Here is a 26,732-nt window from a genome sequence, read left to right on the forward strand (position 1 = left end):
GTAAAGAAATATAAGACCGTTTAGATCACCGAAGTAGTCATCTAAACGCTCTTATATTTCTTTACAAGATAGTACTACGTGATAACTAAGATTGAGAAGGATATATATAGACACAAGAACCCAGTGAAACAGCTCCATATTGACAGGACAAAATGCAGGAAATGCACTTTAGCTAGCTACCGGAGCACTGACAAATTACAAACAGCCAAGAACACGATGCAGCAGAGTTGACAGGGTAAGGTTTTACACACGCGCCTTACAGCAGATACGAAGCTTAATTCACATCAACGCCGTCAAAAATCAAATAAGTAGCACTAGTAGTATTTGTTCCTGCTTACGCCACATACACGGAGTGTATGTCTACTGCCGGCTGTATCCGTCCCATCAGCTCTTTTTTCTGTTTTCAAGAGAGCACCTGATTGGAAATCCTTAATTTTTCTGATTGCATGGCCGGCGATGGGTTCCTGATCTGGGGTTTCAGTGGCTCGCTGATAACTGCATTCACCGCACTCACCATTTCGCTCGGCGAGCTAAATCCATCGGTCTGGGAGTAGAACAAGTGAACTGTCTTGCACATCTTCCAGAACAGCTCCTTGCACGGCCTAGGAACAGCAGTGTCTTCCCTAAGAACCAGCTTTAGCAAGTCTTTTCTACATGACGCTATGGACTTCCGTATCGTTTCTTTAGCCGTTTCAATTGACATAGAACCACCACTGTGGTGAACAAGTAGTGAGACATAATCCAGGTTTCCCTCCATGCTCTCCCTCTGTTACAAATAGATCAAAAAACTGTCAGAGCAACCAAATTACAGCTTTTTTTTCGAAAAGGGGAAAGACCCTGGCCTCTGCATCATCATGAACCAAATTACAGCTTACAGGTCTAAACTACATGACAATAGTGATGAGTAATTACTACTCCCTCTGTACCAAAATACCCGTCGTTGGGAGAAACCAGTATAGGTTCCCCCAGCGACAAGTATTGTGGTACAGAGGGAGTACTCTCTATATTATCATCATTATATAGCTACAGGATACACAACTATTAGTTCAATTCTAGCTTCTGGGAGCAAGCATCAGCACGTCTTCTACCATGGTTTTAAACTCTTAAAAATATCATACAAGCATTTAGGTGTGTGTTTTACAAGAATAAATTATTGACATGATCATGAAGGACTGTAAATCTTAATTTTTGTTAGAATTTGTAGTCCTCGAGGACTGCGATGGTGTCTCTATCTCACGACATATCTGTTTACTGTTTGTTCGGGCAACCATCACGATACTTGTTTATATTAAGATGAAAGGAATTTGCCTGTTGTGGTATGTGAAGCATATAACTGAAGCACATATGTTTATGACATACTGCGAATGTGATGTGCGTCGACAGGAAGTTTAGCATAAAAGGGGGCCCAAATACCTCAAGGCCTTGGATATCATTGAGAAGACGACCACAAGTGCTCATTAGCCTAAATAACTCTTTGTATTCTTGATCATTGACTACGCAGTCCGAGATCTTTTCCCCGATAAAATACAATGATGTGAGCACAGTGGGCCCCAGTGTGAATGAAACAACTGCATTTGACATGTATTGCTCAACTGTTGGCACATATTGCCTCATCCGCCATTCTGCCTCAGACATCATAGACCTCAACAGCTGAAGCCACTGCAGATAGATTCAACATGTCAACACTGAACACAAAAAATTTGAGAATCAGGCGAACACAATGAAACTCACTAATTCTATCAGGTGCTTTTGCACATCACGGCTTTGTACTGCAGAAGCCACTGCTGCAAGTTGATTCACTGTCGTATAGATAGCACAAAACAATATTTTCACTTGCTCAGAGTAGAACTCATCTTTGGAGTGCTCATCCCACCTAAGACAAACATTAGCAAATCAGGGATCATAACTTGTTAGCAATGCGCGAGACACCAACTCTACTTACAAAATGAAGGACCAAGGTGGTTACTTCTCAACTAATGCTATGAGGTTTTCATGTTCTTCTTGTGATCCTCCAACATCGAAGAAATCATCAACAACAGTTGTGAGCACTCCATTTTTTGACCATGACATGCGAGCATCAGACAGTTCAGGAGGGAATATGGTAGCAGCAGCAGCGAGATAACAATATGACAGCTTCTGACGTGCAAACTGTAGCTGGTCCAGCCGGTTTTCTTTCGCCCAACTGTTGCCACAAAATTTGTAAGTTTTCTAAGAAAGGAAGTTAATAAGGCAAGAGATCATAAATGTTAGATTACCTTTCAAGATGCAGGAGTTCATACTGGTAAATAGATTGAGAAAAATCGAAATCTTGAATAGCCAAAGCCAGAAAATCTTGGTTGACGCAACATGGCCTGTTTCAGCAAAATGTCTAGCATTGGTGTAACATCTTTATTTATATAATATATGATTCACGGACTATTATTTTTGGGAATTGATACTCTTACAACTGTTCTGTCTTTAGCATATGAGAACCATAAATATTAAAGTGTTCAATGTTCCTCTTATGGTCTAGACGTTCCATTGTGGCATAAAAGGGAAATTTAAGAGCATACTCCACCTGAAATTACAAAAAACAAAAAGGTAACTTAACAGCCAAGAAAAGCTAGGACCAATTCACTTTCTGAGATTTAAATTCCATTTAAGCACCTCTTGAAAGAGTGGCGTTGTTTGCACCCAGTCGGAGAACAACTTTTCTGTCAATAAACTGGCTGACCAGTCGCCTATGTTATCTAAGATACATTCATTTTCTGACACACTGACCTCCGAAGCCTTGTATAATTCCAATATTGATTTTGTATCATTTAAATATCCCTGAAGTGAGTTATGGAAAGTGGTTTCATCAACATGATACAGATCATCTGCGTTATTTTGAAATTAGGTAGTTAATTAGATATACAAAAAAGACAAGTATAAAATTAGTACGACGGGAAATTACTGCCCAAGGAAGTACCTGAGGAAACATCATATCCATTCATCCGCAAAAGACGAAATGCCATTGCACATGCTGCTACATCTAACATGATTTCCTCGTCTCTCTGTAACCAGAAACTGCGATGTGGATGCAATGAAGTTCACAAGCTATGAATGATAAATATTAAAACTTTATTCATGATCCTTACCTGTATGCCACGTCCAGGATGCTCTTTATCTCAGTAGAAAAATAATGAGATATCCCGATTTTTTCAAGAGAATCTACCATTGAAAGCTGATGATATATATTTGTTGGATAAACTGTTGGTACTGCAAAAGTCTATTTCGTTAGGTAACTAGCCACAATATAAGGGACGCGGATTTGGTGAACATGGGTGCGCGCGCACCCTTTATGAATAGTAAATTCAAAAAAATGCTAAAAAAATCAAAAAAATCTGAACTTATTTTTGTAATATACATAGTCAACCGCTATGCTTGCATATGAAGTTTCACGAAGAAATCACATCCGTAGTAATCTGGTCAAAAATGACAAAATCGAACCTAATCGAAGCTATATTAAAAAACACTATTTAATGAATAGTATGGTCGCATTTGTATTTTCTTCACTAAGAATACCATGGGTGTCAATATATCATGAAACTTCACACGTGAGTAGAATGATCGACTAAGTTTCATACCGCAAAATTTCAGACTTTTTTCATTTTTTCTAGTATTTTTTATGAATTTACTATTCACGTGGGTGCACCCGCACCCATGTTCACCTTTGTATTTTCGCAATATAAGCCCTTACAAATTCCTGACAAAGAAAGGCACATAGACACACCTGAACTACCAAATTTGCTGACAAGTAATTTTACATACTGCAGGGCTTTGTCATCAAAATTGTGGATTAATGCAGCAGCAGTTGTCGAAGGGGAGTTGAACAACGATCCATTCTTCCTTTGGAACTTCATAACTTGATTCCAGTCCAACAAGTTTCCTTGCCCTTCAGCAACATAAGCCATATATGCTTTCCTCCCATCAGATTTATCCCCAATAAGTCTGCATTAAGTTCATGTATAATATAAGGATTTTGAAAATATTACTCACAGTAATACATGTCATGCTCAACTTCTGACTGCCAATTTCAGCAAGGAAAAGACATATGAATGACATGTGTCCCCCTTTCGCTTCAAGTAATGGTTCTTAGAAATCTTTCAAAACATAAAAGTACTTCCAATTTTTTTTAACTTCTACAAGCAGAAAGATAAGTAAATAAAGCAATCTGTATTTTCCATCATGTATGATGTAACTACTCCCAGCAACCTAACTTTTAGAAATCAGCTATCCCTGAAGTGTAAACAGGATCAGAAAGGAAACACACCACAATTTTGATGCTAGATTTGTCAAACCTTTTCAGTTCCACCTCCCGGAGGTGAAGAATCCTACCAACATCAGTTTGTCCAACGGGAAATTCCAATCCCATCTCAATCCCAAGGCTAAGCATACCCGAAAATGTGATATTGAAGCCTATAGGAGCAACACTCTGTTCATCTGTAGCAGTGGATAAATTTCTTCCAATGAAACGTAGTCCTGTCAGTACCATTTTCATCGCATCAAGGCCATTGGTCTGGTAAAAATAAAAAACACAAGACAAACAAAAATGTTAGTTCATCTTTGCTTCATACCTCTCTTGATATGCTCCCTGCCAACATTCCACCTCTTAAGTGCCAGCACACAAGCCAATGTGGATGAGAGGACATCCTTGTTGATGGAGGAGTCCATTTGGATGAGACCCCAAGATCCATTGCTTTGCTGGGTTTGTAGGATCCACTCGACACACTGTGGGAAGCATGGAACTTGAGGAGAGCCCGGCAAGGGCACCATAGCCACCCACGCGGTGTCGTAGGAAGATGGCAACAACTCAGGTTCCAGGAGCTGCTTCCTTATTCTAGCCTTCCGCTCCTGATTTAGTTGAAACAAGAATCATGTGACAAGACCCTCAAACATCTTCCTGAAACAAGGATCGGTAGTGATGGACATACTACATACCATGTTTTGCAGGCTTGTATTTTCTCCGGCAGATCCCCTCTCCGCATTTTCTGTTTCTACATAGGAGATGTGTACTTCACATATCAATTGGCACATCTCAAAATTGTTTTCTTTTATAAAAAAGAATGCTTGAGGAAATTGGGACATCACTAGTGTTTTTTTTTTGACCAGGGACATTACCCTTGTAAATACCACAGACGGTGCTACTCTCACTCTCAGACATAAAAATATGGCGTCAAACCAGCGCTAAGAAAATGTTTGAAGTGTATTTTCATACATGTGGAGCTAACTGAGGTTAATTAGTTGGATGTTAAGTTGTATGATTAGACTTGCCTCTCTCCTCATGGAGAACGGGATGAAGGAAATCTAGAGCTACTCTTCCCCTAAAATATGCTCAAGCTATCCTAATGCCACCACTTCTGCTATTTCCGTGAAGCATATGCTTTTGGCCGCGGCCGCTGTCGCGGGTCTGAACCCATGGTGCCACGCCGCCGCCTCCGGACGTCGCATTGAGGGGGGGGGGGGGGTTGGCGGCGATGAGGGTTTCGGAGGCGACGACAACGCTACCGAGGTCTACGGAGGAGAGTGAACGAAGAGCATGTGGACTGGCTCGAAACTCAGCGTGAAAACACACGCTGATCTTTCTTTAATAAATACTCCCTCTGTAAACTAATATAAGAGTGTTTAGATCACTAAAATAGTAATCTAAACGCTCTTATATTAGTTTACGGAGGGAGTACATTGCAAGAGCTAAACTTTCAACTAGTGTGTATTTTTTTAAAAGAACCCATATTCTTTGACTCTTTTGCCGGTCTAGGCAAGGTTAGCTATTTTTCACTACGCAATGATCAAGCTTTAAGAAATTCTTGAGTACATGTCTTTCAGTGCTATTTTATCCCATGTTTCATCCGTGCTTCCATGATGCAGTGATTTTGATAATATTTCTTAAAATTGTTATTAGTTGTATCCATTGTGGTCAAATAAAGTTGGAAGCTTAATTTTCAACCATGTCTGTTGTAGCTTTACTGTGATCACAGAGGATATGTGATATTGTCATCTACGTGGTGATGTACCCACTAATATATCTTTTAGTGTTGTCCAAATCCAGACTTCTGTTTGGAGGTAATCTGTTTGTGCACTAATATGACTTACATTTGAATACACGCAAACACTCAACTATGTTTTTTTAACACGGGGAGGGGACCAGAAGGCCCCCGAAGCTGCTTAGAAAGTAAGATTATAAACATGTCCCTCCTAATTGCAAACAAGACCCTAAATTTTTTATTTTAAAAAAGCAATCCGGTCCTGCTGCAGCCAGACCTTGCCAGAGCTGCGTCTGCCACCATCTCCGGCATGATCCTTGCCATCTCTGGGAAAAGGAAGAAGGGTCTCTCCATGGAAGTTGTAGAAGTGCTCGTCGGAACCATCTCCTTGTCTGATCTTCTGTTCCGGCAGCGGAGGTCAAAGTAGTGGGAAACAATCGAGCGGTGAACTCCATGCAGCATCCATCCCTTGGAGTTTCTTGGCCAGAAAAGTAGAAAGCACCAAACTGCCACCCTCTTCCCCACCACCATGAAGGCGGAGAGAGAGCCCTTAGGGAGCGCTCTTCACTCGGTGAAGAAATTAACCAAGCTTATTTGGGAAGCCCTTGACGACTCTCAAGAGGAGGGGTGGTGGAAGAGAAGGGAGGAGAGGAGGGGTGAATCCTTCTGGCCCTCACCACCCAAAAGTTTCAAACTCTCAACTAGAGTTGCTCATCTTTCGTTATGCTGGTAGAGTGTGGATGCACAAAAACATTTGGATATGTATGGATGTGAGAAATCTTAGTGTTAATTTGACTTGTTTTCTTAACAAATTATAACATAGGCAAGAATAAGTATCAGAATGTCATGGTGCCCATGTGAAGTCCAACAGTAGATTAAAAGCTTTACCATGTGACGTCACTTCTTGTTGTTGTACATAGTATAACCATTAGTCTGTGTGCTCTATAGTGGTTGAGTAAATGAGCCAAGATGAAGTTCAAAAAGTTGTCTTACCCCGTGTAAAGGTTAAGGTTTCCTGTTAATGTCTAAGTTTCTACGATATTCTGTAGCCAGCAAATGTTAACACTGAGCAAAAAATAAGCTTCATGGGAGAAGAAGAGGGGGGGAAGTGGAGTGAGTGTGTGTGTGTGAGAGAGAGGGGGCTATATATAGAGATATAGGATGAGAGAAGGGTAGGGAGAGAGATGGAGGGTGCAGGTAGACAGAGTGGGTGAGCGGGAGACAATATGCATTGTATTTATAGGTGCGATCGAAAAAAAAACAAATTAAAGGCCCATGACAAAGCACGAGCATTCTGCAGGTACTTGTGGTATTTGAACCGTTGGAAATACATGGAGCTAGTTTCAAAAATAAAATAAAATACGTGGAGCTTATTTGCAAATTAGACCTCGTTGTCGGTTTTATATCTGACATATCTCGTAGTAGGGGTCCTAAGCTAGCCGTCTTGGAGCGATGGTAACACGGATATAGGATTTTACCCAGGTTCAGATTCTCTTGAAGAGATAATACCCTACATCCTGCTTTTGATTATATTGATATGGGTGTACCACGAGATTGTTCTAATGAATCTTAGTTTATCTATCGACTAGCCTGGCCTCGGTTTATATAATATACCGGAGACTTAGGATTTAGATGAGTCCTCGTCTTGTGCACCAAGTCTTATGAAATTTCCCTTGTATGCGGCATGGGCTGTCTGAAGTGGCCCATGAGAGAACCGCCATGGGGGTCCTCGGCCCGATCGACCTGGTCGGGAGACGACGTGGTGAGTACCCCCTAGTCCTGGACACCGTCACTCGTCATTTACCAAAATCAACTGGTGATCTACCCCTCACTCTCTTGTCAATAAATATATGCATTTAACCTTCGGGTTTGTTTAGGTGTCAACCGGCTGAGATTTCCTTAAGTCTCAATAAATTCAGAAATATACCTCGCAAAAGGAAAAATCAAGTCAGAAATGCGCAACTTAAGATTAGTTGCATTTTTCTAGAAAAGTGCAAGTTCCACCTTGTGGTGAAATAAAATTATACTACTCACTTTCGCATCTTGCCATGACCTATTCTTCTGCAACGACGCCGTCAAAGCTGAGCTACAAGAAATATTGAAGAGTATGCCACTTGCACTTCAGTGGTCTACCCTCCCGGTTGTCGTGGAACCGAAATTAGTTGGTGCTCTATCAGCGTTACGTGAGGATTCACTTGCCAGATCTGCCTATGGTAATTTGATGAAGGAAATTAAAGCTTTGATGGAAGAGCGGGAGTTTATTCCGGAGAACATAGCTCGATTGCAGAATATGGTTTCTCACTATCTTGCTAATTATGCCCGGACGGAACATAGTACCGAGTGCATCGTCCTCCATCTTTTATTAGTGATCTTGTTTTAGCGGACTGTAAATCTATTACTATGGAATAAAACTTCCCTTTTACCCGGAAAAAAAGATTGTAACAAGTGTTCCATTCCATGGAGTACTCTGGTCATACTTGTAGCATTTGAGTCGTTGCATAGAAATACATGGAGCTAGTTTCAATAAATAAATAAATACATGGAGCTTATTTGCAAAGTAGACCTCGTCATTTACCAAAATCAACTCATGATCTACACCTCCCTCTCTTGTAAATAAATATATGCATTTAACCTTCGGGTTTGTCTAGGTGTCAACCGGCTGAGATTTTCTTAAGTCTCAATAAATTCAGAAATGTGCCCCGCAAAAGAAAAAATCAATTTAGAAATGCGCAACCACCGTTTAGTTGCATTTTTTTCTTCAGAAAAGTGCAAGTTCCACCTTCTGGTGAAACAAACCTAGACTTCCTCTAATCCATATTAAACCAGCGTCAATTAATATGAACCAAAGGGAATATCATTTTCTGAACCAATTGAGGTTTCTCGACCAAGGCCTAGCAAAACCATTGGTCTTTTGTCCACACAAGGCCCCTTCCCCAATCACACACGTGGAACTCTTCTTCCTATGATCAATGGTAAGTTCTCGTGCAACAAGGACACTTGCACTCACACATCAGTCATCACCATATATGCATCTAAAAAGAATCAAGCAAGCAGCCAGGGCTCAATCCTTACCGAAAGAGGAAGAAGCTGCCCGAGCCCGGGGAGGAGGACGATGACAACCGGAGAAGAGTCGGAGGCGGCGCGCTTCGCTGGAGCTGAAACCATCAAGCCCTGGGACGTGCTCGGCGGCGCGCGCGAGCCTGCGGCGGCGAGGAGGGTTACGTCGTCGGTCATGGTGGTGCGAGGAAGACGACCTCGACGACACGACCGCAGAAGCGGCAGGGAGGAAGAGAGCGGGACTCCCCGCCTTGAGCCGGCGGCCATGCGCCGGGAGCACGGAAGAGGCCCTAGCTACCGTCGTGTTCGACATGGAAAAACTATCACCCGGACCAGCATAGATCTTTTGTGTATTGATGCTTCTATCTCTTCGTGCTACTATAGGCAGCATGATCGAGATCGTACGCGCTTCAGCGTGTACTGTATATTACTTGGTCAATGCATGCAGACAAGAAGCATTTCGTGCTGTGTTTTGGTTTAGACTGCATGTCGCCACGTAAATGTCAGTAGGTGGGTGGCCATGCATGCATATCGTCCGCGATGGTGACATTGTGACAAGCTGCGCAGAGAAAAACAACCGCAGGGTTGGTACGTAGAGCACGTATCTCCTTCCATATGGTACCACATGCTTCCATCTTCTCTTGATCCCACCTTTACCATGACATGGCACATGACTACCGGAGATTATTAGCTAGCAGCGATGCTGAAATTTGTCCCGACTCCGGTGTGGCCGGCGCTACCTACGGCCGCCTGAACCGTGGATCTGTTGTACATATCCTCACGTTCCTAAGCCAAGTTAGCTTCAGACACTTGGAGGATTCATTCGTCTCTGCCCATCCCGTCTCTCCCCACCCCACCATCTTTGAAGGTGCTGAAATTTTCTTCCTCATAGTCATATCCATCGGAAGAAAATCTTATACGACCGGATCGTACAAAGTCGATTGTGAGACCCTCTCCTGGATGTAGCACCTGGCGATACGAATCCTAAAGCAGCAGCCCGTCTCGTTCCCCACTACCCCACCTCTCCGTTTCCAAATCCCGACTTCCTACCCAGTTCAATCTCTCCACTTCGCCGCCGCCTGCCGGTGTGCTTGTCCCCGGCGGCCACGGCGATGCTCCTGGGTGCCTCTACTTGCGGCACCGCCGGCGCACTATGCGCACAATGTACGCATCCCTTGGCTGCAGCCAAGCTTCTCACCGCGAAAATAGATATTAGAGCACATGCACTCAGACCCTCTCTATCTAGCCATCCATTTCCCGCTTTAAGTTCCGTGCAAATACATTTTTCTTTTTTGTTTCTTCCACATAGAACATATCTTGAAGTTCAAACCTATGCAGCGTGGCAAAGCTTTCTAAGTAGAATCTAGGATAAATCTTTTAGATTTTTTTGTCAAATATAAATATACAAAATACGTATTGTTTAATTAAAAAAAATCATATTTTTAGTATTTATGTCGGACAAAAAATTCTGAAAGATTTATCCATAATTCTAGTTAGAAAGCTTTGCCATGCTGCATAGGTTTGAACTTCAAGATATGTTTTATGTAGGAGAAACAAAAAAGATAAAATTTCATATAGAAAGTTAGTTGTGTCGCACGGATCTTAAAGCGATATTGGTCGGCTAGGATAGTAGGGCCTAGGTGCAAGTGCTCTAAAAATGCATGTCCCTTCTCACCGACTGTATTGCTAAGCTTGCTCCGTCTCGTTGCCTGGGTTCACTAGATGATTCAACCAACATTTTTACTGTATATATTGTTCGTCCTGACTTTGATCCGTAAAAACCTGAATGAACGCAGCTATTTTTCTTCTGAATTTGTTCTCATACGAGATGTGGTTTAAACGAATTTGATGTGCCTCCATGGCCGAGCTGATAAGTGTGGTCATGGACGACGGGGAAGAGCAGTGGGGACAGGGCTCTGGTGCTTACGGGTTAGAGCGAGAAGAAGAGTTGCAGCGGCGGCGGCGGCGATCACGACGGCGGCGGGCGAGCGTGGGAGGAAGCGAATGAAAAGAGATCGGGATTTAGTGAACTAGGTGGCTGTGTGTTGGGAACAGAAACGAGATTGCTTTAAGATTCGTTCCTTCAGGTGTCCGGTGTTGGAGAGGGTCTCACGTTCTTGAACGTACGACCAGGGTCATATAAGATTTTCTTCCATATCCACCAACAATGACTCCAGTTAGCTAGTTAGCTCTGTGACTTGTAGTATCTGAACCCACGCTCTAGCCTGTGAGATAGGGGAAGATCCAGATTGTGCTCTAGCCTCTCCCTCCGCGCTCTAGCCTCTCCGCGCCCTCTCCGGCAGCGGCCACTCCGGCCCCCGTCGGCCACCCGCTCCACGCCGGACCGCCACTCCGGCACCGGCGCCCATCCAATGGCCTCCCTCCTCCCCTGCCCCGGGCAGATCTCACGAGCGTCGGTGGCTCGATTCGAGCCCCTCCTCGGCTGGCTCCAACCCCGCCCCACACTCCTACCGGCAGGCGCTCTGCTCACCGTCGGTTCGCCTTCCCTTCCCTAGGCTCTCCCTTCCCGCCCGTGCCACGTTCCTCGCCGCCTACTATGCGCCTCGGCCGCCGTTCTGAGACACGAGACCTTGGCCGACGCTGACGGCGGGTGGGAGGTCGCCCCTCGTGCTCCTCCCCTGGCCGCCAGCCGCGGCGAGTGCCCGCGCTGTTTTGGCCAGCACCCCAGATCGGAGTGCAGACGAGATGTGCGCTACCGGCGTTGCCGTTTCTTCGGCCATATCGCGCGGTTCTGCACCAACCCTATGCCGTGTCCTTCCTCTCCTAGCGGCGCGCCGGCGGTGAAGCGCCCCCGCATGTCCTTCCCACGCTCCGGTGGTTTCTCCGCATCAAGTGTCGCAGGCCCGTGCCCACCCGTGTCCTCCGGGTCGCGGCCGTGCTTGTCCTTGACCGCCTCCCCCGCGGCTGCGGTGTCCAGCCCGGCGCCCTCCGCTTCCTCGGGCCTCGGTGACGCCGCTGCTTCCCTGCCCATGTCCGTCCACCCCGCGCTGCGGCGGCCGGCCGTGTCCATCTGCTTCATGCCGCGCTCTGCGCGTATCGTCACTACTAGGGAAAACCCTATACACAGAATCTTAGCAGCAGCGCGGCTCAAAAAGGAGCGCTGCTGCTAATTAGCAGTAGCGCAGGTGTGGAAAACCCCTACTGACAAGTGCTTAGTAGTAGCGTGCTCGGCGTAACCCGCGCTGCTACAAATATCGACCGACAGTGCCCACCCAACTCCATTTAGCAGCAGCGCGGTGCTGCGAGCCGCGCTACTGCTATAGCTATAGCAGTAGCGCGGTTTTTCTGAGGTCGCTGCTGCTAATTTTCAAATCGGGCACACTTTTGGTCCCGGTTAGCAGTAGCGCTTGTACCGAAAGCGCGCTGCTGCTACTTTCTTAGCAGCAGCGCGTTTTACGTACCGCGCTACTGCTAATCCGCACCCACCACCCTTTCCCCACCCGTCCTCCCCCCCAAATCCCTTCTCTCTTCCGCCACTCCCTCCTCTCTCTCTCCATATGTTCTCACATTGACCTCTTGCCCATGCGCCCCTTCTCCTCCATGGCACCGAAAGAGGGCGCCGCCTCGCGCCACCGACGTCTAGGAGCTCGTCGGTCTTCCACCGGCGTCTAGGAGGCCGCCGCCTCGCGCCACCACGCCGGAGACCTAACCACCAGTGACCAGCCCCGCTACTCCCTCCATCTCCTTCCTCTCTCCCTTGATTTTTTTCTCTCTCCCTCCCTCTGGTTTGACTCACAATCCCATGTCCATGCCCGTGCAGGTAGTCGCCATGGACGACCATATCTGGCATGGTCGAGAAGAGGAGCCCCACGCCGCTGCCTTGCTCTTCCATGGAAACAGGCCCTCCTCCAACAGCCACTGCCGGATCTGGTCTGCCGCTGCTCGTTCATGCCTCCGGCGACCCCAACCATCGCTGGATCGAACAACTGCTGCCATTGAGAACACACACGAGATCTAGATATTTTTTTGCTTTTGAAAGTAATAGTAGTAGCGTGGGGTATAAGACCCGCTACAGATAATTAGCAGTAGTGCTGTACTGCAACGCACGCTACAGCTAACCATGTATAGCAGTAGCGCGTGTCAACACGCGCTACTACTACAAGTTAGCTGTGGCGCCGTATCAGTAGCGCGGGCGCCCGCGCTACTGATACACCCAAAACCTGCGCTACTGCTAGGCTTTTCCCTAGTAGTGCGTGGACGTAGAGCGCGCCCTCGACCTCGCCCTCATCGCCATTGTTGCCGGGAACCGCTCTGGCATCTCCGCCGCTGACATTAGCTCTGAGCTATGCTCTCGCTTCTCGCTGTCGACCGCCGACTTCTCTGTCCACCGGTGTCGTGACGACGAGTTTCTCCCGCGCTTCCGGGACGCGGCTACTCGGGCCTTGGTCGCGGCCGCCCCCTCCGTGCTCCACGGTTCAGGCTCATCCTGCATTCCCTGGAGCCGCCTGGCTGGCGCGGACCCCATCTCCCTCCGCTTTGCCGTGGACATTGAGATCACCAACATTCGGATCATGCTTGGGACATCTCCTTGGCCGTTCAACCGCTCTCTCCCTTCTGCCTCATCGATCGCCTGGCACCTGAGACCCTTGACGAGAGCGACATGTCCGTCTTCCGCCAGGACTACCAACCCGGACGCAATCTCGCGCTCCTTTGAGCTGCTCCTCGAGGAGCCCTTCGAGTTCGCCGGAGCCAACCCCGACCTCGTCGACCGCTTCACCATCGAGTTTCTCCGCTTTCCCGTCTCCATCCACACGCGCCGCTCCGTGGACTTCAGGCTTCCTTCCTCGCTGCCCCCTCCTCCCCTGCCTGTCGGCTCCAGCAGCAGTGGCGGAGCCTCGCCTCCTTCACCCCACATGCCCGAGCCATGGCCGCCCAGGCATGACTTTCCCCCGCCTCCGGGAATCACCGCACTCGCCGTGGGCCATCTGCTCGTGGGTCGGCTGCGCACCAGGGCCGATGACGGGCCGCTCTTCCGTTCCGTGGCCGACAGGGTATGCTTGGGCCCCACACGGCCGTCGCTCCATGTGGCCTGCCTGTCCGTCAAAGGCTGGCGGGCGTCCAGCCTATCCCGGGGCCCGCTGCGCATCAGGCCGGTGTTCAAACGCTAGCGCTGACCGTGGTCGTCCGCCCGGTGGAACGCGCCTGCCCAATCAGAATCGGCATTCCCTCGCCTGCGGGCGCAGATCCCCAGGCCGCCTCGGATCCCATCCCCGCTGGCTCCCATGTCCGTACTCCTGACCCCACCCTTCAGACCGTTGGGGTGTCACCCCAGCCAACCGAGAACCTCCCCCCTGATTTGGTGGCCGCTAGCGCTGATCCCCAGTCTGACCCCTCTGATGGCAGCGGGTCTGTCCCTACCCAAAGCAGCCCGGCGCCCAAGGCTGTTCCTGCCCAAAGCGATTCGGCGCCCGAGGTGGATCCTGTCCCTGACATGCCCCTCATCTCCTGTTGCAGATCAGGTGGAGCCCACCCTGGTTTTGGATTCTTGTGGCACAGCATCGCCAATCCGGCGCCAGCCTCCAATGCACTGATGCTTTGCTCCGCGACCACATCGCGCCCAGTGTCGCCCCACCGCATCCACCCATGCAAATTCCTGCATGCACGTCGAACGGGCAAGCTTCTTGCCCCGTCCCAGATCACGTGGTGGGTTTTCTCCAGGCCGTCTATTCACGTGCAGCCCCTGTCCTCGAGATCCCTCCAGTTCGCCGCAAGGGGGGCGTGGTGCCGCCCAACTTCATGCCCCAACGCAGTGATCGTATTACCAAGAATGACCGTGGGCTTGATTCGGAGGCCAAGGCCAAGCGGGTGCTCCTTCGACGACTCAGACTCTTGGATGATGATGAGCCTATCTCCGAGGCGGCCACCGAGCGGTATAGCCTGCTCTTTGCTTGTCCGCTCGCGGGAGACATTGTGCAAGCCTTCACTGATTTATTTGGGTGGACCGTGCCCCTTGGCATCCTTGACGGCTTGGCAACTGATACGTCTCCAACGTATCTATAATTTTTGATTGCTCCATGCTATATTATCTACTGTTTCGGACATTATTTGGCTTTACTATCCACTTCTATATTATTTTTGGGACTAACCTATTAACCGGAGGCCCAGCCCAGAATTGCTGTTTTTTTGCCTGTTTTAGGGTTTCAAAGAAAAGGAATATCAAACGGAGTCCAAACGGAATGAAACCTTCGGGAACGTGATTTTCAGGAAGATTATGATCCGGGAGACTTGGACCCTACGTCAAGAAAAGAAACAGGAGGCCACGAGGTACGGGGGCGCGCCCTCCACCCTCGTGGGCCCCCTGTTGCTCCACCGACGTACTCCTTCCTCCTATATATACCTACGTACCCCCAAATGATCAGATACGGATCCAAAACCCTAATTCCACCACCGCAACTTTCTGTATCCACGAGATCCCATCTTGGGGCCTGTTCCGGAGCTCCGCCGGAGGGGGCATCGATCACGGAGGGCTTCTACATCAACACCATAGCCTCTCCGATGAAGTGTGAGTAGTTTACCTCAGACCTACGGGTCCATAGTTAGTAGCTAGATGACTTCTTCTCTCTTTTTGGATCTCAATACAATGGTCTCCCCCTCTCTTATGGAGAACTATTCGATGTAATCTTCTTTTTGTGGTGTGTTTGTTGAGACCGATGAATTGTGGGTTTATGATCAAGTCTATCTTTGAATAATATTTGAATCTTCTCAGAATTCTTTTATGTATGATTGGTTATCTTTGCAAGTATCTTCGAATTATCAGTTTGGTTTGGCCTACTAGATTGATCTTTCTTGCAATGGGAGAAGTGCTTAGCTTTGGGTTCAATCTTGCGGTGTCCTTTCCCAGTGACAGTAGGGGAAGCAAGGCACGTATTGTATTGTTGCTATCGAGGATAACAAGATGGGGTTTTCTTCATATTGCATGAGTCTATCCCTCTACATCATGTCATCTTGCTTAAGGCGTTACTCTGTTTTTAACTTAATACTCTAGATGCATGCTGGATAGCGGTCGATGAGTGGAGTAATAGTAGTAGATGTAGGCAGGAGTCGGTCTACTTGTCTCGGACGTGATGCCTATATACATGATCATACCTAGATATTCTCATAACTATGCTCAATTCTGCCAATTGCTCAACAGTAATTTGTTCACCCATCGTAGAATACTTATGCTCTCGAGAGAAGCCACTAGTGAAACCTATGCCCCCCCGGGTCTATCTTTATCATAGTGATCTCCTACTACTTAGTTATTTCCTTTGTTATTTACTTTGCCTTTATTTTACTTTGCATCTTTATCACAAAAATACCAAAAATATTATCTTTATCATATCTATCAGATCTCACTCTCGTAAGTGGCCTTATAGGGATTGACAACCCCTATTTGCGTTGGTTGCTAGGATTTATTTGTTTTGTGCAGGTACGAGGGACTCGCGCGTAGCCTCCTACTGGATTGATACCTTGGTTCTCAAAAACTGAGGGAAATACTTACGCTACATTGCTGCATCATCCCTTCCTCTTCGGGGAAAACCAACGCAGTGCTCAAGAGGTAGCAAGAAGGATTTCTGGCGCCGTTGCCGGGGAGGTCTACGCAAAAGTCAACATACCATGTACCCATCACATACCCTTATCTCCCGCATTACATTATTTTCCATTTGCCTCTCGTTTTCCTCTCCCCCACTTCACCCTTGCCGTTTTATTTGCCCTCTCTCTCTCTCTCTCTCTCTCTCTCTCTCTATTCTTCCTCTCTTTTCGCTCGCCTTTCTTCCGCCATGTCTGAATCAAAAAGGGTTGGGGGTTCTCTCGAGAGTTTTAGTACTTTGGACAACCCTTCTATTCTTGCTAAGCTTATAAATAAGGGTACTATGGAAAAACCTATCGGAGTTATCAATGAGTCTTAATAATTTTGATGAAGATGATTCTGGAATTTTTCGTTATTTACTTGATGAATCTTTGAAAGACGCTTGGTATAGATTATTAAGGATCAGGGCCAGTTATGTTCCTCAATATCAAATTGAAGTTTACTTAAAAAGCTTTTATATTGCCCTTCCTTATTCTCTTAAGCATGTCTTAGATTCTATATTTGAAGAAGGTTTTCTTGAAGGGGATGTCGTAGACACTTATGAGAAAATGAAAACTATATTTGGGCACCCCATGAATGAGAAAGTTGAATCTACATCTCTTTTTCTGTCTTACCAAAACGAATCTATTAAAGAGATAAAGGCTAGCCTAGATACAAATTTCCGTAACATACTTAATCTTTCTTCTACCATTAATACTGCTTTATCAAAATAGAAGGATTAATTCTATAGATAGCAAGTTTGGTCTTTTCTTTCCCAATACCAAAGATGACAATACCTAGATCTATTCTTGCTTGTTATGCCTAGCTAGGGGCGTTAAACGATAGCGCTTGTTGGGAGGCAACCCAATTTTATTTTTATTCCTTGCTTTTTGCTCCTGTTTAGTAATAAATAATTTATCTAGCCTCTGTTTTGGTTGTGTTTTTTGTGTTTAATTAGTGTTTGTGCCAAGTAGAACCGTTGGGAAGACTTGGGGAAAGTCTTGTTGAACTTGCTGTAAAAAACAGAAACTTTAGCGCTCACGAGAACTACTGCCATTTTTATTTGGAAAGTGATATTTAGTTAATTATTTTTGAATATGATTAATAATAAATTCCTCACGTCCAGAAATTTATTTTAGAATATTTAGGGTTCCAGATCTTGCGGTAGCTACAGATTACTATAGACTGTTCTATTTTTGACAGATTCTGTTTTTCGTGTGTTGTTTGCTTATTTTGATGAATCTATGGCTAGTAAAATAGTTTATAAAACATAGAGAAGTTGGAATACAGTAGGTATAACACCAATATAAATAAATAATGAGTTCATTACAGTACCTTGAAGTGGTCTTTTATTTTTTTCGCTAACGGAGCTCACGAGATTTTCTACTTTAAGTTTTGTGTTGTGAAGTTTTCAAGTTTTGGGTAAAGATTTGATGGATTATGGAACAAGGAGTGGCAAGAGCCTAAGCTTGGGGATGCCCATGGCACCCCCAAGATAATCTAAGTACACCTAAAAGCCAAAGCTTGGGGATGCTCCGGAAGGCATCCTCTCTTTCGTCTACTTCTATCGGTAACTTTACTTGGAGCTATATTTTTATTCGCCACATGATATGTGTTTTGCTTGGAGCGTCTTGTATGATTTGAGTATTTGCTTGTTAGTTTACCACAATCATCCTTGCTTTACACACCTTTTGAGAGAGCCATACATGATTTGGAATTTGTTAGAATACTCTATGTGCTTCGCTTATATCTTTTGAATTATATAATTTTGCTCTAGTACTTCACTTATATCTTTTAGAGCACCGTGGTGGATTTGTTTTATAGAAACTATTGATCTCTCATGCTTCACTTAGATTATTTTTGAGAGTCTTTAATAGCATGGTAATTTGCTTAAAATCCTAATATGCTTGGTAGACAAGATTAAAAATAAAACTTTCTTATGAGTGTGTTGAATACTATGATAAGTTTGATACTTGATAATTGTTTTGAGATATGAAGATGGTAATATTAAAGTTGTGCTAGTTGAGTAGTTGTGAATTTGAGAAATACTTGTGTTGAAGCTTGTGATTCCCGTAGCATGCACGTATGGTGAACCGTTATGTGATGAAGTTGGAGCATGATTTATTTTTTGATTATCTTCCTTATGAGTGGCGGTCGGGGACGAGCGATGGTCTTTTCCTACCAATCTATCCCCCTAGGAGCATGCGCGTAATACTTTGCTTTGATAACTTGTAGATTTTTGCAATAAGTATATGAGTTCTTTATGACTAATGTTGAGTCCATGGATTATACGCACTTTTCTCACCCTTCCACCTTTGCTAGCCTCTCTAATACCGCGCACCTTTCGCTGGTATCATACACCCACCGTATACCTTCCTCAAAACAGCCACCATACCCACCTATTATGGCATTTCCATAGCCATTCTGAGATATATTGCGATGCAACTTTCCACCGTTCCATTTATTATGGCACACTCCATCATTGTCATATTGCTTAGCATGATCATGTAGTTGACATCATATTTGTGGCAAAGCCACTATTCATAATTCTTTTATACATGTCACTCTTGATTCATTGCATATCCTGGTACACCGCCGGAGGCATTCATATAGAGTCATATTTTGTTCTAAGTATCGAGTTGTAATTGTTGAGTTGTAAGAAAAATAAAAGTGTGATGATCATCATTATTAGAGCATTGTCCCAGTGAGGAAAGGATGATGGAGACTATGATTCCCCCACAAGTCAGGATGAGACTCTGGATGAAAAATAAAAAAATGGAAAAAGAAAGAAAGAAAAGAGGCCATCAAAAAAGAGAAAAGTCCCAAATAAAAAAAATGAGAGAAAAAGAGAGAAGGGACATTGCTACTATCCTTTTACCACACTTGTGCTTCAAAGTAGCACCATGATCTTCATAGTAGAGAGTCTCTCATTGTTATCACTTTCATATACTAGTGGGAATTTTTCATCATACAACTTAGCTTGTATATTCCAATGATGGGCTTCCTCAAATTGCCCTAGGTCTTCATGAGCAAGCAAGTTGGATGCACACCCACTTAGTTTCTTTTTGAGCTTTCATATACTTATAGCTCTAGTGCATCCGTTGCATGGCAATCCCTACTCACTCACATTGATATCTATTGATGGGCATCTCCATAGCCCGTTGATACGCCTAGTTGATGTGAGACTATCTTCTCCCTTTTTGTATTCTCCACAACCACCATTCTATTCCACCTATAGTGCTATGTCCATGGCTCACGCTCATGTATTGCGTGAAAATTGAAATTTTTTTGAGAATGTCAAAAGTATGAAACAATTGCTTGGCTTGTCATCGGGGTTGTGCATGATTTAAATATTTGGTGTGGTGAAGATAGAGCATAGCCAGACTATATGATTTTGTAGGGATAACTTTCTTTAGCCATGTTATTTTGAGAAGACATAATTGCTTTGTTAGTATGCTCAAAGTATTATTATTTTTATGTCAATATGAAGTTTTGTCTTGAATCTTTCGGATCTGAATATTCATACCACAATTAAGAAGAATTACATTAAAATTATGCCAAGTAGCACTCCGCATCAAAAATTCTGTTTTTATCATTTACCTACTCGAGGACGAGGAGGAATTAAGCTTGGGGATGCTTGATACGTCTCCAATGTATCTATAATTTTTGATTGCTCCATGCTATATTATCTACAGTTTTGGACATTATTGGGCTTTATTATCCACTTTTATATTATTTTTGGGACTAACCTATTAACCGGAGGCCCAGCCCAGAATTGTTGTTTTTTTGCCTGTTTTAGGGTTTTGAAGAAACAGAATATCAAACGAAGTCCAAACGGAATGAAACCTTCGGGACCGTGATTTTTAGGAAGATTATGATCCGGGAGACTTGGACCCTACGTCAAGAAAAGAAACAGGAGGCCACGAGGTAGGGGGCGCGCCTACCCCCCCAGGCGCACCATCCACCCTCGTGGGCCCCCTGTTGCTCCACCGACGTACTCCTTCCTCCTATATATACCTACGTGCCCCCAAACGATCAGATACGGAGCCAAAACCCTAATTCCACCACCGCAGCTTTTTGTATCCACGAGATCCCATCTTGGGGCCTGTTCCGGAGCTCCGCCGGAGGGGGCATCGATCATGGAGGGCTTCTACATCAACACCATAGCCTCTCTGATGAAGTGTGAGTAGTTTACTTCAGACCTACGGGTCCATAGTCAGTAGCTAGATAACTTCTTCTCTCTTTTTGGATCTCAATACAATGTTCTCCCCCTCTCTTGTGGAGAACTATTCGATGTAATCTTCTTTTTGCGGTGTGTTTGTTGAGACCGATGAATTGTGGGTTTATGATCAAGTCTATCTATGAATAATATTTGAATCTTCTCTGAATTCTTTTATGTATGATTGGTTATCTTTGTAAGTCTCTTCGAATTATCAGTTTGGTTTGGCCTACTAGATTGATCTTTCTTGCAATGGGAGAAGTGCTTAGCTTTGGGTTCAATCTTGCGGTGTCCTTTCCCAGTGACAGTAGGGGCAGCAAGGCACGTATTGTATTGTTGCCATCAAGGATAACAAGATGGGATTTTCTTCATATTTCATGAGTCCATCCCTCTACATCATGTCATCTTGCTTAAGGCGTTACTTTGTTTTTAACTTAATACTCTAGATGCATGCTGGATAGCGGTCGATGAGTGGAGTAATAGTAGTAGATGCTGGCAGGAGTTGGTCTACTTGTCTCGGACGTGATGCCTATATACATGATCATACCTAGATATTCTCATAACTATGCTCAATTCTGTCAATTGCTCCTATTTGTGTTGACAACCCCTATTTGTGTTGGTTGCGAGGATTTATTTGTTTTGTGCAGGTACGAGGGACTCGCGCGTAGCCTCCTACTGGATTGATACCTTGGTTCTCAAAAACTGAGGGAAATACTTACGCTACTTTGCTGCATCATCCCTTCCTCTTCGGGAAAAACCAACGCAGTGCTCAAGAGGTAGCAGCAACCCCCGTGCCTGCCTGGTCGAGGTCTGATCACTTCGCGCGCCTGCGTGTTGCAACCCCTGCCCTCCCATCCCTTCTCATGGATCACAATCTAGGCATTATCTTTTGGAATGTGCATGGGTTGAACAGCCGTGCCAAGCGCACCGCTGTCCGCACGATTATCACCTCGGCTGAACCTTGTATTGTTTGCCTCTCTGAAACAAAACTTGATTCGGTCTCGTTATCGTGCGTCATGGAAACTTTGGGTGCCCTGTTTCAGGACTTCTTCTTTCTCCTAGGCGATGGCACAAGGGGTGGAATTCTCCTCGCCTGGCGTGCCGACCGTGTTGCCCTACATAACCCTACCATAGGCCTATACCACGTGTCTGATAATGTCTCCGCTAGCGATGGATCACCTCCCTGGTGGTTCACCGATGTTTACGGTCCCGAGGCCATTGAGGACAAGCTGGCTTTCGTCTCGGAGCTGCACAAACTGCGGGACAATATTGCGGGCCCTTGGGTGCTGGGTGGAGACTTTAACTGTTGGGGAACGTGACAGAAAACAAAAATTTTCGGTATAGTGAGCACGCCCAAGACCACTATAGACTCCATACAAGGTTTGTTCTGTTCCGTACTGACTCAAAGCGCAGCGGAAGAAGAGTCGGTGGAGATCGTTGGTGCAGATTCCCGCAGCTAGGATTTACAACCTCCCAACCGCGAGGATGTACTCCCTCATCGGACAGCCCTTCGGGAGGCAGTCGGACAGTCCCCCGGACAATGTCGCGGATAGCCCTTCGGGAGGACCCTCGAAACTCGAACGGAGACTCAGACAGCCCTTCGGGAGGACACTCAAACAACCCCTCGGGCAGAAGACCGAAACTACGACCTCTCTACGGGGTTGCACACATACGGTGTTAGCTATCCGTCAGGGCTTCACCGTCCAGAACTAGTTCCTGCCGGAACCCAGACAACCTTACGACTCTGCGAAACTCTTTTCGTGGGAGGGAGAGAAGAAGCTAGATAATGCATGGCATGTGTATGAGAGCAAGGGATGAGGAGAATGGCAGCCCCTTCTCCTCCTTTTATAGGCCAAGGCAAGGGGTGGGGTGGTGGAGGAAATACCAAAACACCCATGCTACACGTCCCACATGAAGGGTGAAATGGTAACTCAAGTGGGGCACCAAGGGGACACCATGGAGGCACCCCCTTGGCCAGCCACAACCTTGCCCCCTCCCATGGGGGTGGGCAACAAGCCACCAACATGTCTCCTAGAAACATGGGTGCTCCCTAGACAAAAAGCCACCAAACATGTAACCCCCGATTCGTGGGATCTTGTCCCCTCGTGCTGAGACAAGATGTTTTCCGTGAAACATTTTTTCTGAAAAATTCCAAAAGGTCCCAGAATATTTCCGGCACCCTCTAAAATTATTCTAGGCATGATCCGAAACATTTCCGGTGTGGTGTTTTTTATCAGTGAAAAGCAACAATGGCGGTTACGGCAGCTCCGGAACATTTTTGTTTTTTCTCTCCGAAAATTCCCAAAAGTTCTCAGACCAATTCTGGGACCCTCTAAGAATTTCCAGGCGAGTGCCGAAACCATTTTGACCTAATAATATATTCCAAAACAACTTTTCGGTTTTACCGAAACTCTTTCGGTGTTCTCTCTCCGGAACTCTTCCGTTGTCTCCGAAACTTTTCTGGTGACTTTCTCTCAGACTCCCTGTCTAGTATTCAACAGATAGATGACCCTTAAGTGTGTGACCCAATAGGTTCGGTGAAGTATAGACATGACCTGGAACCCCTTCCGATCAATGATCAACATCGGAGCCGTGGACACCTATATTGACCCCTATACCCACACGAATGAAATATTCAAGTGAACCTCTGATGACCCACAAGTATAGGGGATCTATCGTAGTACTTTCGATAAGTAAGAGTGTCGAACCCAACGAGGAGCAGAAGGAAATGATAAGCAGTTTTCAGCAAGGTATTCCCTGTAAGCACTGAAATTATAGGTAACAGATAGTTTTGTGATAAGATAATTGGTAATGAGCAACAAGTAACAAAAGTAAATAAAGTGCAGCAAGGTGGCCCAATTATTTTTGTAGCAAAGGACAAGCCTGGACAAACTCTTATATAGAGAAAAGCGCTCCCGAGGACACATGGGAATTATCGTCAAGCTAGTTTTCATCATGTTCATATGATTCGCATTCGGTACTTTGATAATTTGGTATGTGGGCGGACCAGTGCTTGGGTGCTGTCCTTACTTGGACAAGTATCCCACTTATGATTAACCTCTATTGCAAGCATCCGCAACTACAACAAAAGTATTAAGGTAAACCTAACCATAGCATGAAACATATGGATCCAAATCATCCCCTTACGAAGCAACGCATAAACTAGGGTTTAAGCTTCTGTCACTCTAGCAACCCATCATCTACTTATTACTTCTGAATGCCTTCCTATAGGCCCAAATAATGGTGAGGTGTCATGTAGTCGACGTTCACATAACACCACTAGAGGAGAGACAACATACATCTCATCAAAATATCGAACGAATACCAAATTCACATGACTAATAATAGCAAGACTTCTCCCATGTCCTCAGGAACAGACGTAACTACTCACAAAGCATATTCATGTTCATAATTAGAGGGGTATTAATATGCATATAGGATCTGAATATATGATCTTCCACCAAATAAACCAACTAGTATCAACTACAAGGAGTAATTAACACTACTAGCAACCCACATGTACCAATCCCAGACTTGGAGACAAGAATTGGATACAAGAGATGAACTAGGGTTTGAGAGGAGATGGTGCTAGTGAAAATGTTGATGGAGATTGACCCCCTCTTGATGAGAGGATCGTTGGTGATGACGATGGCGATGATTTCCCCCTCCCGGAGGGAAGTTTCCCCGACAGAACAGCTCCGCTGGAGCCCTAGATTGGTTCCGCCAAGGTTCCGCCTCATGGCGGCGGAGTCTCGTCCGGAAAGATGGCTTCTTATTTTTTTCTCATCGAAAGACTTCATATAGCAGAAGATGGACATCGGAGGGCCACCAGGGGACCCACGAGGTAGGGGGCGCGCCCAGGGGGTAGGGCGCGCCCCCACCCTCGTGGGCAGGGTGTGCCCCTGGTGAACTTCTTGTGCTTAGTATTTTTTATATATTCTGAAAATGACTTCCGTGAAGTTTCAGGACTTTTGGAGCTGTGCAGAATAGGTCTCTAATATTTGCTCCTTTTCTAGCCCAGAATCCCAGCTGCCGGCATTCTCCCTCTTTATGTAAACCTTGTAAAATAAGAGAGAATAGGCATAAGTATTGGGACATAATGTGTAATAACGGCCCATAATGCAATAAATATCAATATAAAAGCATGATGCAAAATGGACGTATCAACTCCCCCAAGCTTAGACCTCGCTTGTCCTCAAGCAAAAGCTGAAATCGAAAAATATGTCCACATGTTTAGAGATAGAGGTGTCGATAAAACTAAAATACGGACATGAGGGCATCATGATCATTCTTAGAATAGCAACTTATATAATTATTGTCATATGATCTCTTATGCTAAAGTAACAATCCAATCCAATCACAATTTCAAGTATGAATCATAAACTACATTGAAAACTAACAAACTATAATCTCAGTCATTGGAGCAATTGCAATTTTTCATAACATAGGAAAGAGTCAATATAAGAGCTTTTTAGCAAGTCCACATACTCAACTATCATATAGTCTTTCAGAATTGCTAACACTCACGCAATACTTATGGGTATGGAGTTTTAATCGGACACAGAGAAAGATAGGGGCTTATAGTTTTGCCTCCTAACGCTTTACCTCAAGGGTAATGTCAACAATAATAGTTCATGAAAACTCACATCCAATTAGCCATATATACCAGGATCTTTCCATCATGTTATGCTTGCCAAAAGATAAAATGTAAAAAGGAAGGGTGAAGATCACCATGACTGTTATGCAAGGTAGGAGATAAATGTAAAAGATAGGCCCTTCGCAGAGGGAAGCAGAGGTTGTCATGCGCTTTTATGGTTGGATGCACAAAATCTTAATGCGAAAGAATGTCACTTTATATTGCCACTTGTGATATGGACCTTTATTATGCAGCCCGTCGCTTTTATTTCTTCCATATCACACGATCGTATAAAGCTTATTTTCTCCCACACTAATAAGTCATACATATTTAGAGAGAAATTTTTATTGCTTGCACCGATGACAACTTACTTGGAGGATCTTACTCAATCCATAGGCAGGTATGGTGGTCTCTCATGGCAAAACTGGTTTAAGGGTGTTTGGAAGCACAAGTAGTATCTCTACTTGGTGCAAAGAATTTGGCTAGCATGAGGGGGAAAGGTAAGCTCAATCATGTTGGATGATCCATGACAATATAATTTATCTCAGATGTAAGAAAACATAACCCATTATGTTGTCTTCCTTGTCCAATGTCAACTCTTTAGCAAGTCATATTTTAATGAGTGCTCACAATCATAAAAGATGTCTAAGATAGTATATTTATATGTGAAGACCTCTCTTTCTTTATTACTTCCTATTAATTGCAACGATAACCAAAACTGTGTTTGTCAACTCTCAACAACTTTTATTCATCATACTTTTTATATGTGAGCTCATTACTCTCCAGAAGATCCATATGATCTCTTTGTTTCTTTTTATTTCTTTCTCTTTTCTCTTATTCACTTAAGATCATGGCAAAATAATCAAGCCCTTGACTCAACACTAATCTTTATTATATATAGCTCACGAACTCGATTACATAGAAGGATCATAAAGCAAAACTCACAACTAGATCATACTAAAAGCTTTTATTCTACTAGATCAAGATATTACCAAAAGGATCGAACTAAGAAAAACGGTAAAGATAAAAGTGATGGTGATACGATACCGGGGCACTCCCCCAAGCTTGGCAGTTGCCAAGGGGAGTGCCCATACCCATGTGATTATGTCTCCTTTGTTGGTGAAGAAGTTGATGGTTTTGTTGATGGCGTAGGCTTGTCGTCCTTCTTCCAAGGCATAGGCTCACCATCATAGAAGGATGATCGAGTCTCCTGAAACCTCAAATCTGCAGCCAAACTCATCCTCT

General features: G+C 44.9%; 1 pseudogene across 1 annotated transcript; it reads right to left on the minus strand.

Annotated features, from left to right (window-relative positions):
• Positions 1 to 334: 334 nt before the first annotated feature.
• Positions 335 to 9,418, minus strand: LOC125537707 (ent-kaur-16-ene synthase, chloroplastic-like; annotated as a pseudogene). Its single transcript, XR_015615432.1, has 14 exons — positions 9,078 to 9,418; positions 4,963 to 5,018; positions 4,599 to 4,875; positions 4,323 to 4,503; positions 3,755 to 3,972; positions 3,120 to 3,240; positions 2,951 to 3,048; positions 2,647 to 2,858; positions 2,445 to 2,557; positions 2,256 to 2,351; positions 1,967 to 2,182; positions 1,732 to 1,873; positions 1,414 to 1,659; positions 335 to 766 (listed from the first exon to the last, which is right to left on the minus strand). The product of XR_015615432.1 is annotated as an ent-kaur-16-ene synthase, chloroplastic-like (transcript).
• Between the last annotated feature and the right edge of the window lie 17,314 nt (positions 9,419 to 26,732).

The sequence above is a fragment of the Triticum urartu genome, chromosome 2A (assembly GCF_056163025.1).
Source record: "Triticum urartu cultivar PI428250 chromosome 2A, HENAU_Tu73, whole genome shotgun sequence".
Lineage (NCBI taxonomy): Eukaryota > Viridiplantae > Streptophyta > Magnoliopsida > Poales > Poaceae > Triticum > Triticum urartu.